Source organism: Colius striatus, chromosome 1 (assembly GCF_028858725.1).
Source record: "Colius striatus isolate bColStr4 chromosome 1, bColStr4.1.hap1, whole genome shotgun sequence".
Lineage (NCBI taxonomy): Eukaryota > Metazoa > Chordata > Aves > Coliiformes > Coliidae > Colius > Colius striatus.
In genome coordinates, this window is record NC_084759.1 from 195,753,837 (window position 1) to 195,760,505 (window position 6,669).

Below are 6,669 nucleotides of genomic sequence, written 5' to 3' on the forward strand. Positions count from 1 at the left end.
TTTAGTAACAACAAGCCCATTGAATCAATGAGATTTAGCAATTGTACTGTTTGTGTATAGATCTGCTAGCTGGGAGAAACATTCATGGATATTGCTAAAAATAAGCATCCTTATCCTGCAGGGCTGTGAACACAGACTGTGAAATGCATCTTTAAGGGAAGTACACAAAATAACAGGAAATGAGCTAGTCTTATTTCAGTTTACTAGTGCTTGGCAATGATGTCACCTTTCTAAAACAAGGATTAGGTCCTGAGAACAAAAGTAGTGATTTTCTTTGTTCCACAATACTGTACTTGAATGAAATTATATCTGGTTAGCTATCTGGCTGAGCCAATATGCAATCAAGAATAGGAGGGTGGGGTGGTTTCATAGAATCGTAGAATGGTAAGGCTTGGTTTGAGCTTTATTCTGAGGAATCTATTGTTGTCTTGGAAAAAAAGTATGTATATTCACACTCACCTCTTCCTTAAGTGATAAAGCCAGTGATAAAACACACTTATTTTATGTTATGTTCCTTATGCCAATGCAGTTAATAAAATTGTGTTTGTGAAGGTCCTTATTCTCTTCATTTCTCCAGTTCATGAAATCACCTGATAACATCAGTGACACAAATTAGTACTTGTCAGAATTCTTATTTATTGCTTAAAAATGACAAATCCAACCAAACAACAACAAAAGGAACTAAAAATACTCTTGTCTCAGTAAAGGAAATGCAGTGTCTGTTCAATTAATTACTCTCCTATTTTATAGAAAACAATGGTAATGGTTTTAAGCAGATAAAATCCTTGTCTTCTGAGGTCCCTTAGCTCAAGCTAAAGGTGTTGGTTTCAAATGAAAATTGTAATCCATGAGCCTGTTTAAACTGGTTACTTTAACAGCACATGAGATTTTTTATGTTAGGAGAAAGATTTGCAGTTATAACCTATGTTCTAATTTTCAGGAAGTTTTCTTACTTTCACTGGTTGATTGATTGGGTTTTTTGTTGGTTTTGGGGTTTTTTGTCCCAGAAGTGGGCTGGTTAAGTCTCTTTCAATATGTTAATGACTACACACTAGACTCCTAATGAAGTCTAATCTCAGAAGTGATTTCATTTCAGTGCTGAGATATATCACGGTTTTTCATGTTTCCTTTTTTCAAGTGATAGAAATTTCTGGTAGAGTTTGAAGAGTTTGATGCTCGTGCGTACTTTGGCACTAAGAGGAGGGACGATACTCATAGCATGCATAATTTTCAGCCACCTTTTGCGTTGTGCTTTTTAACTTTTGTGAAGTCTTTTTACCTTAGCACAAACATTTAATCTAGATTCATATGAATGACATCCTTAAATTCTTTAGAAATAAATGTGTTACAACCCTTATGTTACAAAAACCATTTATTCATATGAATAAATTAATATTAAAGTGCTTTGTTAGGAAGAAAAGTCACTATAGCTATTGCCTTCCTGTGAGTGAGAAACAGAAGAAGAGTGTGAAGGGAATCACTGGGGCAACACATCAGCCCCTGTTAAAATGAGAAAGATTACGCTATTTTCAGAACTCTGTTTTAACGTATCCTTTCCCATCTGTGTAAGTGGTATATGTACCTACCACTGGGTGAATCCAGCGTCCATAGTCAAAAATAATATATGCAAATATTAACGACTGTCACTGCCCTACTCAAAAATCCTGTAGGTTATGGCAAGTTTGCAGAGCAAAAAGCCAGGACTTGAAGTTACCATATGTGTGTGACTCCCTCTTTAGGAAGGCTTACATCTGTGTTTCCCGTTTTGGATACTTGTACAGTTCATGAAGTTATCTGTGTCCTGTCACGTTGAATATGGTCAGGTGTCATTATATGGGATACTGTTTCCTTTTCTGGCTTGAAAAGAAGTAATGAGTGAAGCCCTGACATTTTTCTGCCTAACACTAGGACTCTAAAGAGTTTCTAGATATCTGTCTATTTATCTTGTTTAATAAGCTACATTGGCTCTGAGTGTCAAAAGCAAATGAACGTTTACTCTTTTGGAAACTGCAAGAATGAAAGAGATGACAAATTTCCCAGGGTTTCAGTGTTCAAGTATGAAAGAGGGGAATAGTGAGTATGCAGTGAAAGCCTCTTTATACTGATGGATCTGAATTGCACATACTATGAACTTTGTGTGCTTTCAGTTCAGTTACTGAGACTAATTTAACATTTGGGATTTGGGATCCAATTAATCCCAAAGCAAAGGATATTCCATGTGTGTTGGAACCTTTATGCTTTGCAAATTGTTTCATCTGCATTCAAAGATGATGTAAATACACTTCCCCTACATTGCCAGACATCCTTACTACTTTCAAGTAGGTTTGCTTATCACAGAATCACAGAATTTTGTTACATGTGACCTTGAAAGATCATCTAGTTCAATCCCCCCTGCTAGAGCAGGACCACCTAGAGTAGGTCACACAGGAACTCATTCAGATGGATTTTGAATGTCTCCAGAGGAGACTCCACAACCCATCTGAGCAGTCTGTTTCAGTGCTCCATCACCTGAACAGTGAAGAAGTTTCTCCTTATGTTTCTTTGGAACCTCTTATTTTTCAGCTTGTAGCCATTGCTCCTTGTCCTATCATTGGGCATCACTGAGAACAACCTGACTCCATCCTCCTGACACCCATCCTTTATGTATTTGTAGACATGAATAAGGTCACTTCTCAGTTTCCTCCAAGCGAAAGAGCCCCAGCTCCCCCAGCCTTTCATCATAAGCGAGATGCTTCACTCCCTTAATTATTTTTATGGCCCTGTGCTGAACTCTCTCCAGTGCCTCCTGTCCTCAAAATATTTCATTGCTGTTTTCAGATAAGTCCAAGGAGGGATATTGCATGACAAAATCATGTCATAACAGCCAAAGGGACCAGCAAGAAAGGTTCTCAGCAACATATTTCTGTTGCTGGAACAATGTAAGCTGGTGGTCTTCTGACTTTCTTTCCGAAAGACAACACTGTCTTGAAAACAACACGAAAACCACTTTCCTGTCGGGAGATAAATAAAATGGGGTTTTTTTCATCTCGAGTATTAAAAATCACCAAATCTTTTAAAACACTGCAGAACTTTCAGTAAAGATCAATACTAGCTAAACAACCTCAAAACTGTATTACTAATTATGACTGAGATCTATGAGATGTTGCATTTTTTAAAAGATGAGTGTATCACATCAGAGATACAGAGTTTTGAGAACTTCTAATCTTCTGTTTCCTCAGAAAAATTGAGATGATCTAGCAGAGAGGAAAAGACAACCAGGATACAGCTCTTGTACTTACAGATGCTTTTTGATCTGGCTGAGCTACTACACAGATAGTTCCCTTTATAGCTCCGGCAAAGTGCTACAAGCCATAAAGAAAACAGCTGAAATGCATAGATTCTGTGTGCACCACCTAGGTTTCCTGTAGATATACTTGACCATCTCTTTGGGCTGCAATGTGTGACAGTAAGGGAAGTGAGGTTAAAATGAGGAAGTGACCTTCCAAGACCTCTTTGACATGTATCTGGAGTTGAAGGTAAAACAAACAGAAAAAAAAGCTAAAATCATTAATTTATTCATAATGAACAAGTTCAATGGTTTTTAAACTAAAATCCCAGGCATATGGGGATACCTGTGTTCTCCAAAAAGCATCTTTAAGCCCTGATGTTAAGCCTACTAATGTCATTCAAAAGACTTGAATTGATTTTTTGTATGCTTTGGATGTAACACTTTATAAACAGAGTAATTTAGAGATGATGAATCCCTTTTCTTTCAGCAAAATAAATACAGAAGTCACTTGTGAAAAATTCACATATGTGACCAGGGACTTAAATATCCCTTATGATTTTATTTCCTTCAGCAAGTAAGGAGAAATGGACACTGCACAGGCAAAGCTATTACAAGAATCATTTCCCTAGTGTTTCAGCTCAATCATCAACAGATTTGGATATGTGATATAAGTGACCTTTGAAAAACATGAACTACTGTCAGAATATGTGATTTTTAAGACATGTCTCAATGTTATAGGAAAGATGGAAATTACATTAGTAGCCAAGAGACACATTTTCCATTTAAAGCTTAACACTTTAGGAAGGCAAATTGTCTATTACCAGCAGATAGAGATTTTTATCTCTACACTGACTAGTATATTCTTGCTGTTTTGTCTGTACAAAGCAAGTGCAATATGGGGTTTTTTTTCAGTAGAGTTTATGTATGCTTTTCATCTTTGGGGTAGCATAAAGCAGGTAGGGTATGTTAATGAATCTGGACCCATCTTAAGTCAATAAGAGCAGTAAAACCACTCCAGTTAACATCTTTTGCTTTGTGCAACTGATCACTGTTTTTTTCAAACGTAGATTTGCAGCTATTTATGTCAGGGCAAGGGAAAAAAAAAAGGCAAAGATCAAATGCTCTTTGGAGTATTCTAGATCAGACATTCCCTAAAATTGGTGTACTTACCAATTTTGACAATTCAGATTTTTGTGAATGCATCCTTTCTACTTTGTTCAATCAAAATTCTGTTTCACAGCAACAACAGACATGTGCCAGAAGCAAAACAGTACAACTGCACCAGTGAATGCAACAAAGCAAACTGAGCTTTTTTTTTTTTTCCTTTATCTGCCGTAATGCTTCTTATGACAGACTTCCTTTCTCCTTTGAGTGCTCCACACATCTGTAGAATAGCATATCTTAAAAATTCTCCAAAGCAACACTGTGGGACATGTCGCGGCCCACCTTGCTGGAGATTAGAGAAATAGCACTGAAGATGAGTGGGAGAGTTACAAACAACAAAGATTGTCCTGTAGATGTAACCACACTGCTGCTCTTGATGCTCCTGGGACAACGTGGGCTTTTGTGATATGTCAAGCCATTTTCATAACATGGGTGATATTACAGAGGACATATTTTCTTTTCTCACCCTCTGTTCTGTGTAAGGGAAAGTCTAGTGAGCTAGCGGATGGGATCTACCCCTCTCTGCCTTTCTAGTCTTTTTATTAGGTAGAGAGTCTCCAGCAAACAGCTGCTGTAAGGGGACAATGGGTTGCCTTTGGCCCTGCTGTGTGGCCCTATTTGAAAATCTAAGAGGTTTGGAAAACTGGGGAAAGATGTTACCTGGAGCATGATAGGGTGCTTTGAAAGCACCCCAGGACCATGAGTCTACACTTCCCTCTTCTTTTGGGCTCATACAAACTACATTTAACATAATGGGAGAATCTTTTCTCCTGTCACTCTGTCAGCAGTTCTCACAGATGATTATCCACAGACAATCCCATTATTATTATGATTTATTATGAATTATAGAAGCCTGGCGTGGCTGAGTAACAGCACGAGCAGCAGTTGAGTTGCCAGAAATAAACACTGAGAAGCCTCTTGGCACTGCATGTTTCCTTGGCATTGTAACATCAATTACAGGCTGCAAGTAGAAAGTTTAGAGTGGGAAGTTTGGAGTTTCCTGCCTAGGAAGTCTGAAAGCAAAAAGTCATTCTGTGAAGCTAATGCACAAGTGGCAGGTAGTGAAGGCTAGTGAGCTATTACATTGTTCTTTGGTTTAAACTAATTTAATCTCAGAAACACAATTTAAAGGTGGTCATTGATGCTGACAGTTTGCTTCCTGTGGAGGTGTATCCAAGACTGCAGAATTGCTGGGGTATATTGTAGCAAGGGATTAAAATAAATTTAAACTTTATGCCCATTATTGTGGGTGTTTTAAATACATAGAGGGCCATGTTGTTAAGCCAGGTAATTTGGTCTGGTTCCATTAAGTAATTGCATATTTATTGGGTTTCACAAGCTGACAATTATCACATTGAATGAAAGAAAGGCAGTAGAGAGGGTATTGTCACTGAGTCAGGAGTAAATGGTCAAAAATAATACAATCTATAGTGGGTTTAATGATTCCTGGTTTCTTGCCTGCCAGAGGTCTTTCTCGGCACATGATTTTCTTAGTTTTGCAGTATCTATCAGAGCTTGCTCTGGAGCAGTTTAAACATACCACACTGAAGTGTATTTTAGTGGATCATTTGTAATATTGCCTTACTGCTCTGCTTCAGGAAGAAGAACACAAGGCCTCTTCCTGACTTTGTGAAATGATGCTGTGAAATCCATGTGACTGATCATGAAATCTACTGCTGGATTTCGACCTTTGCTGCAGATGAAAAATACAGCCTTCTCCAAAGGCACAGAGGGATTAACATATTAAAGCATATAGAGAGATTATGATTTAGTGAATTAGTCAGAAAGTGAAGTACAGGGTATTTTTTCAAAATAGAAATGAGTCAAGAGTTTGGTTGAGACAGAACAGACATTGGCCTTTCACACATCCACATATAGTCAGTAGAGTAGCTTTGCTAACATAAGTTACCATGGGGTCAGCTGAGCCATGGGATTAACCATGTCTGTGCTCCCAGTCAAGAGGAAATGCAGTCTCAACTTTCAATTAATATGCTTTACCTTACAGTGGCATCAGAGTAGCACAGGCTCATCTTACCTGACTCTGCAGAAAAGTCTCACTAACATCCCGTTTATTACAGCACGTGTTGCAAGTTCTTTAAAAACCTACCTGAAATTTCTTGCTTTTTACTGAAAATTTATAAATAAAAGATATGAACTGGATATGTGAGCATCTGCTCAGGGATATCTATGTATTAGGAAAGCATATTTTAAAATGCCTTCAATGTTTTTCCTTCTTT